This window comes from Sinocyclocheilus rhinocerous, unplaced genomic scaffold (genome assembly GCF_001515625.1).
Source record: "Sinocyclocheilus rhinocerous isolate Xijiao unplaced genomic scaffold, SAMN03320098_v1.1 scaffold3186, whole genome shotgun sequence".
NCBI lineage: Eukaryota > Metazoa > Chordata > Actinopteri > Cypriniformes > Cyprinidae > Sinocyclocheilus > Sinocyclocheilus rhinocerous.
The window spans coordinates 142,477-155,781 of record NW_015642065.1 but is presented as its reverse complement, the minus strand read 5'-3'; the positions used below and the strand labels follow the sequence as shown (position 1 = coordinate 155,781).

Below are 13,305 nucleotides of genomic sequence, written 5' to 3'. Positions count from 1 at the left end.
GTTAATAAATCATTAGCTCATCCATGAACATGATTTTTGCCCGAGTCCCATCGGATTGCATCGGCTGTGGGGATGAAGACGACAACTCCCATAATTCCACACTCAGTTACGGCGTCATCAAACTACACCTTTGTCTATTTATTTATTTTGAATACGCACCCTCTAGCGGTGAAAATTACATATTGTGCCTTTAAGCCTGATCGCTCAACCCGCGAGCTCGCTGTTGCTTCCTCCGAGGTAACTGGGAGGAGAGAAACATGAGAGCGGGGAGGCGGGGCCACCTTCCGCAAGCGAACAGGGGCAGAATGCTTTTGTGGTAAAAGCTGCCCGTCTCTGTGAGCACCGCCTTAGCAACACACACACAAATGCGAAGCTGCCAGTGACAGCGTTCTGCTCCGATCCGCCTAGAAGGATAGAGCCGCTCGATGTAACGAGGGGCGCTGATCCTCACGTGTAAGACATGGATCGAAGCGCAGCGGGGAGAGCGAGCACGCGGGCTCTGTGTCGGCATGAGATCGCTCAGACCTGGTTGCTTAGCTCCCAAACTCCGCTGTTTCTCTCTCCGAGGCTCTCTGAGAGAGGAGAAATGGGAGAGCGGGGCTGCCTCATTGAAGGCGGTCCACGAGCGGAGAAGAGCGAGACTCATGCTCTCAGTGAGCATTCTGTCTCAGTGAGCGCGCAGCTCATTGCCCTTCTGCGGCGGATCAAAGTGCAGCGGGAGAGCGAGCACGCGGGTTCAGTGCCGGCATGAGATCATCAGACCCGGTTACTTAGTTCCCTGACTCCGCTGTTTCTCTCTCTGAGGCTCGCTGAGAGAGGAGAAACAGGAGAGCGGGGCTGCCTTCATTGAAGGTGGTCCGCGAGCGGAGAAGAGCGAGACTCATGCTCTCAGCAAGAGCATTTCTGTCTCAGTGAGCGTGCAGTCTCTGCGTGGGGGCTGCCCAGACAGGCGACGCACTCAGTGCCCTTCTGCATCGTGCAAGGCTTCCTGCATGAGCCCCACTCGCAGTGCGACATTTGCAACAACGGCGCTAGAGATTTTGCTCTTTTAGAACTTACCTCTTAAAAATAAGCTCTTTCAGGCTCGCTAGATGGCGGCAGGGGATCAGCTGGGACCGCTGCTGCTGCAACGCTGAAGGATATTTTGGTGAAGAATCAGCAGAATTTGCAACAAAAACAACAGAAAACCAAACATTTGCAATGCATATAAAAAGGTTGTACAAGATCAATATATTTAAACAGTCCTGACCTCTAATTTTGTACATTTTAACACATTCAATTAACACCTGTATTTATTGTTATACATAGGCTACACAACAGAAAGCTCAAACACAAAGAAACGTCACTTCTTGATCGGATAAACCTCCTCTGAAAAAATTAGGCAACAACCTGTTTTCTTGAATTGACATGATGTCATACCACACTGTACTTGAATAGGACTAACTTCTTAAAAATATGCCTGGAATGCACACCCAAACGTTTAACAGAAGAACATGGAGGTGTGGGTGCCTCTCTTCACAATACAACAGCTTTTTATTTTTAGAATTTTTAAGAGTAAGAATATGTGATAAATAAATGTGATGAGAATCTTTTAAGAAACATCAGTAAATCAGTATTTTTGATAGAAAATGTCATAATTAGAACTAAAACGAGGCATCTACTGTATGCATGAATAAAATGTTTTCACGTCTTGTCTCGGCTGGATTGCATATACTGTCGACTGTGGCTCCGTCCCACAAGTAAGACTGCGGTCAGGCCAGCCTCCACTTTGAAAAACACGGTCATTCTAGCCGCAACGTTGTTTTGTGGTGCGCGCATATACTAGGCGTTACGGTAAAAGCGTATAAAAACTCAGATCAAAGGAAAACCGATCTCTGGCATTCATTTATTGAGCCAGTTTCTCTGTTCATAATGAATAAATAAATAAATGAATGAACAAACGAACGAACGAACGAACGAGTAAATAAATAAATAAATACATTTAAAATAATACAAATGTTTAAAAAACGGTCTAATAAAATGAAAATTACTTCAAACGTTGAGTAATATTAAATGTAGAATTTCCAAATAATATGAAAATAACTGTCTGAAGAGAAATAGCAAAATAAAAGCCTTTCATAAACTTGCATATAACCATATTTATATGTAAATTCGCATAGTTATAAAAAGAAAACTCCCTGTTTCAACAAAAGCGTTTAACTTTTGATTAACAGCACACCACTCCAGAATGTTATTTCCCCAATATCAGGACTGTCTGATTTCCCATTACAAGATAAAAGCCCTCCAAAAACTCATATATGACCAGGTTTGTCTTTGAATTTGGATAGCTCTAAAAAGGAAACTCTCTGTTTCCACAGGCGAATTTCAATTCTGATTGACAGTCCACTACCCCAGTGTGTCACTCCACCAATTTCAGGACTGTCTGATGTTGCATTACAAAATAAAAGCCCTCCAAAAAATAATATATGGCCAGTTTTGTCTTTGATTTTGAATAGCTCTAAAAAGGAAACTCCCCGTTTCCACAGACTAATTTCAATTCAGATTAATAGTCCACTACCGCAGGGTGTCACTCAGACAGTTTTAGGACGATCTGATGTTGCATTACAAAATAAAAGCCCTCCAAAAACTCATATTCTACCTGTTCTGCCTGGTGATTTTGAACAGCTCTAAAAAGGAAACTCTCGGTTTCCACAGGCGAATTTCAATTCTGATTGACAGTCCACTACCCCAGTGTGTCACTCCACCAATTTCAGGACTGTCTGGTGTTGCATTACAAAATAAAAGCCCTCCAAAAACTCATATATGGCCAGTTTTGTCTTTGATTTTGAATAGCTCTAAAAAGAAAAGTCCCTGTTTCCACAGACCAGTTTCAATTCAGAATAATAGTACACCACCCCACAGTGTCACTCCCACAAATGTCTGGATCTGATGTATAATTACAAAATAAAATTATAACTATTTTAAAACCCAAAACTATTTTGTCTGTCAATTCTGATTGGTATAAAAATTAAACTCCCTGTTTCCACACTCTTATTTTGGAATTCAACATCAGACAGTCCTGAAATGGTGTAAGTGACACTGTGAGAAAGTGTACTGTCAATCTGAGGGGAAACTAGACTGTGGAAATCAGAAGTTTCTTTTTTATACCAATCTGAAATGACAGACAAAACAGAATTTATTTGAGTTTCTGGAATTTGGAATCCTGACATTGCATAAGTGACACTCTGGGGTGGTGTACTATCAATCTGAAGTGAAAATAGTCTATGGAAACGGAGCTATCTGAAAATATTGAAAATACAGGTTATATGGAAGTTTTTTGAGGGCTTTTATTTTGTAATGCAACATCAGACAGTCCTGACATTGGCCCAGTGGCACTCTGGGGTGGTGGACTGCCAATCTGAATTGAAATGGGTCTGTGGAGCTATCCAAAATCACAGGCAGAACAGGTAGAATATGAGTTTTTGGAGGGCTTTTTGTATGTAATGCAAAATCAGATTGTCTTGAAACTGGCTGAGTGACACACTGGACTGTCAATCTAATGTTAAAATGACATTTTTATGTAATGCTAGAGTAAAACACTACCGTTCACTTTCAGAAGTTGTTGTAGGGGTGCTTTCTTACTAGAATCAGAATAAGCTTTATTCACCACTTAAGTGTGCGCAAACACAAGAATTTGTTGTGGTTTTACAGGAACTCTTGGTACATACATACATACATACAAATAACCATATATATATGACACAAGATAGTTATAGAAGTTCACAGAACTGACTCAGCAACAGCTGAGTAAAACGGTTTCATCTGAGCATGTGGCACTTTAAGCGTTATCGTATCGCATATCGCATTATTTAATGAGTTATCGCATTTCGCATTTTTCTTCAATATCGCACAGCCCTACTGTACACCTAAAATTGGCACTATACTTCCTTTGTCTTTTTTGTTTCACAGTCTGACAGGCTTCAAAACGCCATAACAGAACCAGCACCGATGTCTTTTTTCCTGATCAAACAAATTTAATATCACATCTCATAAGACACATTTTAATTTTTTACCTTGATTTTTCTTCTTCACACACACCACAGGTATCAAGCACGTGCTTTGCTGACGCTGTTGTTTCCTTGGTATCCAAGTACACAAAAAAAATTGACAGGGCATTGTTGGTTGTGGTGGAAATGTCCAGCATTATGTACAAATGTGTATAAATCATGCCGTAAATACTGAAACGTTTGTAATTTTATTTCACTCTATTAGCCTACATTAATCAGAGTTTACATTTTATGCTCGTTATTTAGTTTACACAGAGTTTGAGAGAGGCGGGGCATAGAGGACCTACAATAATGTACAGTATTTGAAAAATAATGTGTTTTTTGAACATTAAAGCATGTCAACATATTCTGTTACACCAAATACACAAAATAATGATCTTTAAAAAAGCATCATATGACCCCTTTAAGTATCAAACCAGGACACACAGGAGTTGCAGGGTTATTATCCCTATGAGTTTTTTAATCACCCACCCTTCTGTAATAACGAGAGGAAATGAGTAGTTACAAAAAGCTTAAGATCAAAATGGGAGAAACAAATGTTTTGCAGTGTATTTATTTTAAGCCTAGTGGGTTTCAACTTTTTTCTAGACACCCCCTGTCCCATTTCATTGGGGTTTGAACATAATCAAATTCAAATACGCATAAATATGAAAACAAATGCCTTGTGCAGCAGGTTTCTAATGAAATAAATTTATTCATATTCATGTTTGTTTTCAGATTATGTCCAAATCAAAATCCCATAAGGCGATGAGTGACGAGGTGTGGATATCCCGCATGCAGCGGTTTGCATCTTCGGGGAATTGGCCTTCTGATGCTGGAAACAGACCTGCTCCCCGTCAGAGGAAATGGTATGACCTCTTTCAGCGGGTGTGTATGGACACGACACAGGCATGAAGCCATAATCTATAAGGGTCAATCTCACAGGAACTGTCAAGAAATGGCAGGTCACATTAACCATTAAGATTTTTTTTTTTGTATTTTGACATAATTTTCTTAATAGTTCACATTTAAACCCTGTATCCCAATTGACAGTTGCCAAAAGTAATGCAAAAAAAGTCCCATTTAACTCCGTAAATATGTGAACAAAATAATGGTACATTATTTAAATTGTAAAGTGCTACTGATAATCTACATTAGGGTTTCCCAAACTATGAAACTATCTCCCAAAACATGATGCGTGTCAGATCCGCGTCATGTCCAGCAGCAGCAGCAGCTCTTAAAGAAGCCAAAATAACCTCATAACCAGCTGCTGTGATGTCTGTTCATCAAAGAACAAAATAACAAAAGAGGAAATCAATCACTTCTAAGGGATTCATCTATGTGTAATTTAGAATTTAGTGTTTGATAACTTTATTCTATTTCTGTATATTTCTGCTGAAGGGCACAGGCAAACATGACTTGTATTATAATGGGTTTATGTGAAGATTGTTTTAAGTTCACTTAAATAAGAATGTATTTTTTTAAAGTTTAATAAATGTTAAAATTGATAGCTCTCAACTATACTGTAATGTTAAATGGCTGTAGTCAAGGGTTAAATATTAGGGGAAAAAACAATTTCACAGAGACATCAGTAGTGTATTAGTATCAGTGATACTCGCCTTCAGTCATAAAAAGATGCCATTAAACAAATATAAAAATTATACGGTTTTTATGTTGTTTCTACATTAATTAGAAGATTGAATGTGAAATTATTGCAATATAAAAGTATATTTAAAAACTTTAATGTTAGGTGGGATTAATCGCAATTAATTTGAGAAAAAATGTGCGATTAATTAATTTTTTCTAATTGATTGACAGCACTAATAAAAAGCGAATAATTATTTAAACAAAAATAATGCCACAATGATGCTAAAATATGCTTTTTCTTTTTGCAAAAAATATAATTTCTACAGCTGTCAAACATGTGTTGTGTGCTATTAATAAAATATATTTAATAATTGAACATTCAAAGATTTTTTTTTTCTTTGATTTGAGAGGTACAATACAACCCCAGCCATTTATGTGTGAGTTTGACCCAACGGTTGCTGGCCACTGAACTGAACATAAATGTATTCTATTATTATAGATAAAGAAATGCCCGATGCAGATTCCTGGACAGCCATCGGTGAACTGCTTATGTGGATTCCATTCGCACCGGGTTTGTTAGACACACTTGCATCTTAAAACATGAAAATGGGGTTACAGTGTTTCCCACAGACTTACACTCTATTTGTGGTGGCAACGGTTGTGATGTAATTATATAAATATAGGCTATAGTCTGACGCGCTACATGTCTGCTGTATCAGTACAGTGTTTTCAGTTTTGATTCACTGTAAATGCTAGCTGCTAATTTGCTTTTGAGAACGCAACATTCGTCTTTAGAATCGTTTATAAATCTGTGTGAATCTATTTGTGGCAGTCAATGTTGATATTGTGTGACACTGAAGACTGGAGTAATGATGCTGAAAATTCAGCTTTGATCACAGGAATAAATTACATTTCACAATATATTCAATATATTTTAAATTGTAATAATATGTAACTGTTTTACTGTCATTTGTGACCCTGGACCACAAAACCAGTCATAAGGGTCCATTTTTTTAAATTGAGATATATACATTATCTGAAAATAATAATAATAAATAATCTTTCCATTGATGTATGGTTTGTTAGGATAGGACAATATTTGGCCGAGATACAACTATGTGAACATCTGGAATCTGAGGGTGCAAAAAAATCAAAATACTGCGAAAATCATCTTTAAAGTTGTCCAAATGAAGTTCTTAGCAATGCATATTACTAATCAAAAATTAGGTTTTGATATATTTACGGTAGGAAATTTACAAAATATCTTCATGGAACATGATCTTTACTTAATATCCTAATGATTTTTGGCATAAAAGAAAAATCAATAATTTTGACCCATACAATGTATTTTTGGCTATTGCTACAAATATACCCCAGCGACTTAAGACTGCTTTTGTGCTCCAGGGTCACATTTTGATCAAATAAATGCAGCCTTGGTGGGCAGAAGAGACTTCTTTCAAAAACATAAAAAAATAGAGTCAGATAAATAGTTGAATGGTCATCCTTCAACTGCTTTTTGGTTGATAATAGCAGCGGGAAGCCTCAAAATAAAATCGCGTGTTACTCATGCAGTCTTCTGTTGCGTTTCTCTAAGGATGAAGATGATGATCCTGCTCCTCCTGCAGCTGATTCGGACTCCGCTCATGATCCTGGTCCAGTTCACTTCTGGCTTCCAGATGAGATGAGAGAAACAATCCCGTCAGAAGATCAGAGGTGGATCGCAACAGAGCTCTTTCACGGCAACAAACTTCGTCCAGATGTGGAAATGTGGTACGATCCGCCGGTCCCACCCCCGATCTCCATCCAGGCTCCATCTCCAGAGCATTTCCTCAGTCACAGCCTTCTAGTATGGATGCCCAAACACTTGTGGAAGGTCGAGCTGCTTTGTCCAGTCTGCGGCAAACAGCTGATTCACCACAGTGTCCACAAGAGAGTCCGAAAGGTGCTGGATATTGACAGGTACTATCTTATGATGACGGAGACGCTCCGGTGTACTTCATGCCAGCTAAACTACCTGTCTAGCAGCCAGACTGTACTGAACCAGCTGGACTTACCTTGCCGTCAGTTGTTCCGAATGGTTTTGACAGAGCAGTGAGTTACAATCTAACATCTTGATTGATATGTGACTCTGGACCACAAAACCAGTCATAAGGGTCCCATCTCCAGAGCATTTCCTCAGTCACAGCCTTCTAGTATGGATGCCCAAACACTTGTGGAAGGTCGAGCTGCTTTGTCCAGTCTGCGGCAAACAGCTGATTCACCACAGTGTCCACAAGAGAGTCCGAAAGGTGCTGGATATTGACAGGTACTATCTTAGGGTGCCGGAGACGCTCCGGTGTACTTCTTGCCAGCTAAACTACCTGTCTAGCAGCCAGACTGTACTGAACCAGCTGGACCTACCTTGCCGTCAGTTGTTCCGACTGGTTTTGACAGAGCAGTGAGTTACAATCTAACATCATGATTGATATGTGACTCTGGACCACAATGTATTTTTGGCTATTGCTACAAATATACCCCAGCGACTTAAGACTGCTTTTGTGCTCCAGGGTCACATATAATAACACAGCCCTGCATCTTGAAGAAAAAAATCTGATGCAAAAAAGGCCTAAAATTACCTAATTTGATGATGCGGAGTTCGAAAATATCAGTAAAACTTTACATCACGTACTGTTTCATGCAAATAAGAATGAAGATTTTTCACATTATATATATACTGTATATATACACACTGTCAGTTAAAAGTTTGGGATCAGTAAGTTTTTTTTTTCTCTCTTCTGCTCATCAAGGCTGCATTTATTTGATCAAAAATACAGTAAAAACTGTAATATTGTGAACTATTATTACAATTTAAAATAACTGTTTACAATTTGAATATATTTTAAGATGTAATTTATTGCTGTGATCAAAGCTGAATTTTCAGCATCATTACTCCAGTCTTCAGTGTCACATGATCCTTCAGAAATCTTTCTAATATGCTGATTTGTTATCGATGTTGGAAATAGTTGTGCTGCTTAATATTTTTTTGGAACCTGCGATAATTTGTTCAGGATTCTTTGATGAATAAAATGTAAAAAAATAAAAAAATAAAGCATTTATTCAAAATAGAAATCTTCTCTAACAATCTAAATCTTTACTATCACTTTTTAACATTTTAACACATCCTTGTTGAATACAACTATTAATTTCTTTCAAAAAAAAGAAAGAAAAAAATTACTTCACTCACATGATCTTCAGAAATCTTTCTAATATGCTGATTTGTTATTGATGTTGGAAATAGTTGTGCTGCTTAATATTTTTTTGGAACCTGCGATAATTTGTTCAGGATTCTTTGATGAATAAAATGTAAAAAAATAAAAAAATAAAGCATTTATTCAAAATAGAAATCTTCTCTAACAATCTAAATCTAAGTCTTTACTATCGCTTTTTAACATTTTAACACATCCTTGTTGAATACAACTATTAATTTCTTTCAAAAAAAAGAAAGAAAAAAATTACTGACCCCAAACTTTCGAAAAGTAGTGTAAATTGTTACAAAAGATTTGTAGAAATGTATAATTTAACTTACAAACTTACAAGTATGTTCAAAAACTTAAAAATAAGCTTTTTTCTTTTCTTCTGTCACTGGCCATAATTCTAACTTGGATGTGGATACCGAAAGCAAAAATGCTACGAAGTGCATCATATTTTGTGAGAAAGTGTGACATGCTAGAGCAAAACAGGCACTATTTTTGAACTCAGCACCCTGAAATTAGTCTGAAACAAGTATTGAATTTCATTCAGCAAATATGATGCAGGGCTGCATTTCCCAAAAGCATCGTAACCCTAAAGTAGATCGTAGAACCACTGCCACCAAAGGTCTCTATGATCAACTTAGCTTACGATGCTTTTGAGAAATAAAACATAGCCCATGCAGGGCAGTGTAATCAATGATTTATTTTTTTTGGCATGGTCTAAACAAATCTCTCGCACACATAGGTATGCATGTGACATGCGTGTTGTCCGCATGCTGAGAGATCGGACGCTGAGCTTCTCCCGGCTGGCTGAGCAGCTGAGAGACAATCATGGAGGCGAGTGGCTTGATCGCTTGTTGCTCTACATGGGCGAGTGTGCAGACTTTGTCAATCGCCCCAGACTCTTCCCGGTTGCGTGTCCTGAGCCACCGAAGCCCATCGACGTCCCTAATAGCCGGTGGCTGCTGTCTGTTTACAGCCGGGACATCGTCAGTCGGCTGGAGCACATGAAGGCCAGCATCACCTCAACATTTGGGTCCATATTAAAATTACATTCAACAATGCAGGTATTTGGTTGACGTTTGTTTGGCAAGTTAAAGGAAAGTTCCAGGTTAAATACAGCGTGAGCTTGCAGAACTATAAATCATGCTGTTTGTAAAGTTATACAGAACATTAGATGTGTTCACTTGCTGACCAATCTTGTTTAAATTATGTAAAATGAACTTAGAATGATAGAAATGGTCTCTTCACCCAAAAATGTAAATTCTGTCATCAAAAATGTGCAATAAGTGCAAGATGATGTGTCAGCAATAGTTTTGGAGCAACTTCAACCCAAAATGAAAACGCTCTAATCGTTTAATCACCTTGTTCCAAACGATCTTTCTTTCTTCTGTGGAGCACAAAAAAAGATGTTGCGAAAACGTTCAAAAAATATTGTATAGACAAAGAAAAAAGCTGAGATATTTTTCAGAAAATCATCTTTTTATGTTCCAAAGAAGAAAGTCATACAGATTTGGAATGACACAAATGTATTCGCACATTTTTACAGAATTTTTAAATGTTCTCTTTAAGTCTGCATATGTGTATGTTTAATGCTGACAAAATAACTCTTAGCAGATGTATGCTTTATAAGCATTTAAAACTTACAATCTATCATGGGAAATCAATGGCATATGCATATTTTTCTCCAGTAAAATGCTCTTTGGAATGACAGTTTACCCTAAAATAAAAGAGGGCATCTCCTTTCCCCAACACAACCTATTCTGACTAGCAATAGTAGTAAAGTAGCAAATGAGATACTATTATAGTTTTTTTAATATTTTGATTTTCTTTTCAATTTTTTGAAAAGCTTTTTTTTCTATTTAATTTTTATTTATTTTAAATACATCTATATAGTTTTTTTTGTCATTTTTAGTTATTTTAGTACATTTTAGTAGAGTAACTTAAACTAAATGAAAATAAGAAATGTTGCCTTGGCAACTAACTTTTTAAATATTTTATTTCTGTTAACATTTATATTATTTCAAGTAACAAAAGTGTTTTTTAATGGTTTTGTTTTTAGTTAACAATAATACCACTCCATTTAGCAGATGTCAAACAAATGAGGACAATAAAAGCAGTCAAAACTAACAAAAGAGCAACAATATATAAGTGCAAATAGTACACGTAGCAAGGTGTATATATATATATATTAGTGATGTAACGATTAACTGCGAGCCGGTTGAAAATCGATTCAAATATGTGACGATTCAAATCGGTTGAGATGCTAAACAAATCGCGATTCATTTAGGGGTAGTTTATGAATTAGACAGAGAAGAGAAGTGGTCCAAGAACTGAGCCCTGAGGCACCCCAGTAGTTAGATGTAGCGACTTGGACACCTCACCTCTCCAAGATACCTTGAAGGACCTATCTGAGAAGTAAGACTCAAACCACTGGCGTGCGGTTCCTGAGATGCCATTTCCCAATAGGGTTGACAGGAGAATCTGGTGGATATGAATTTATAACAGCTAAGGGGCGTTGTTAGGCACTTAGGGGCTTATTGCTTTAATGCAACATAGAAAATATGGATAAAATTGTCAAAACGCCATATTTCCATGCAATCATTTCACCATAACATAGTTATTACAATTTTGTCATAAAGTAATTTTATCATAATTTTAATGCATCTGGAATATTTTTTTAATTTGCATGTAGAATAAAATAATGCAAAAGTTTTTGATGTTGTCAGTGTGTGCACTCTTTTATTTCAGATTGCAAGGAAACTGTCAGGCACAGCTGAAGGATCCAAACATTGGTTGTCCTCCGTCTCCAACGAGACGGGCCAGGTTCTTATCAGCGTCCTCACAGCTCAGGAAGGACCCAGTCTGGACCATGGCCTCAGGCTTGATGAATCGTTACCGGCAGGCTGACGCGGCTCCTCCGGTGCTGCTGTACGTGGACTCGGGCTGCTGTAGTGAGAATGGGCACATGAGTGAGATGCAGGCCAGGTTTGGAGGATGGCCTGACCTCCACATCAGGCTGGACGTCTGGAGCTTCATGCTCAGTCTGGCGGCTGGGTGCACGTCTGACACCCATCCCCTGTACTCGGCTTTCATCGCACGTCTGTCAGCGTGCATCTTTCAGTGGGACCCGCTCGACGTCGCCCTGCTGCGGCAGACAAAAAGAAAGCATCTGGAGCATGAAGGGGTGCCGGTCATCATGAATGACCTCGTGGACAGGCAGATTACCGCGAGAGAGCTGGCGCTTTACTGCCGCCGCAGGACCCGTGGAGCAGAGCCCACTGTTCGCTTGAGCAGCTACATCAGGCTGGACGTCTGGAGCTTCATGCTCAGTCTGGCGGCTGGGTGCACGTCTGACACCCATCCCCTGTACTCGGCTTTCATCGCACGTCTGTCAGCGTGCATCTTTCAGTGGGACCCGCTCGACGTCGCCCTGCTGCGGCAGACAAAAAGAAAGCATCTGGAGCATGAAGGGGTGCCGGTCATCACGAATGACCTCGTGGACAGGCAGATTACCGCGAGAGAGCTGGCGCTTTACTGCCGCCGCAGGACCCGTGGAGCAGAGACCACTGTTCGCTATGTTGAGCAGCTTTTGCAGGAGCTGAAGAACTGGAGGGATCCGTTCGGCGTCCCTCTGCTGGATGTGGTTAAGATGGAGAACATCTGGCACGATCAGAAGAAGCACTTGCGGTGCATTCAGGATGTGCCAGGTGTGATTCTGTACACTGAAACGAGCACCACTGTCACCAGGAGAGGACTGGTTCTCACTAAATACAGGTGTGCCAGGGGCTTGACGGACCTCCAGTCTTTCCACCGGCACCTCAACAGCTTCATTCCAGGTTTGTGGCTCATTAGAATTATAATAGAATCAACATTCACTTTATTTCTTTTAAAGATGCTGCTAGGAAATAAAACCATATTTAAAAAAAAAAATCATTTTCTTATTTAGTGTTTTTGTACTGTTTTTCAGTAAAAAATAGGCCTATCTATTTTTTTAAACCAGATCAAATTAAATAAACATTTTGAGAAGCAAAGTCGCATGTGATAAGAAACTTGATTTTAGAGAATAAATATTATTATTCATAATCATAATAAATAATAAATACGGTTAATCTATTATTCTAAATAATAAATTATACATTTGGAGAAAATCGGATCTAAAGTCTAGGAGGAGTTCAAAAAAGTAGGTTTTCAACATAAATTAAATTGGCGGACAGGAAGTTCGGCAGACTATGGCAAAATTGGTATCTATGTTCTCGGAATGACCCAAAGAATATATTGAGTTTCATTACAATAGGCTAATTTAATCGAAAGTTTACATCAACTTTCACCGTGGACAAAGCGGAGTCCAGCACGCCTCAGCTCACTCTATCCCGGCCTCAGCGCAGGCTAAGCCGGGGCTTCCCCTCACGCTAGGCCGCTGTGTTTTTCGTTGCCACTGATGATTCAAACGCGAGTTTTGG

At 38.8% G+C, this 13,305-nt stretch overlaps 1 pseudogene; it reads left to right on the top strand.

Annotated features, from left to right (window-relative positions):
- The first annotated feature begins 4,793 nt into the window (after positions 1-4,793).
- Positions 4,794-13,305, top strand: part of LOC107755626 (uncharacterized) — a 16,800-nt pseudogene continuing 8,288 nt past the window's right edge.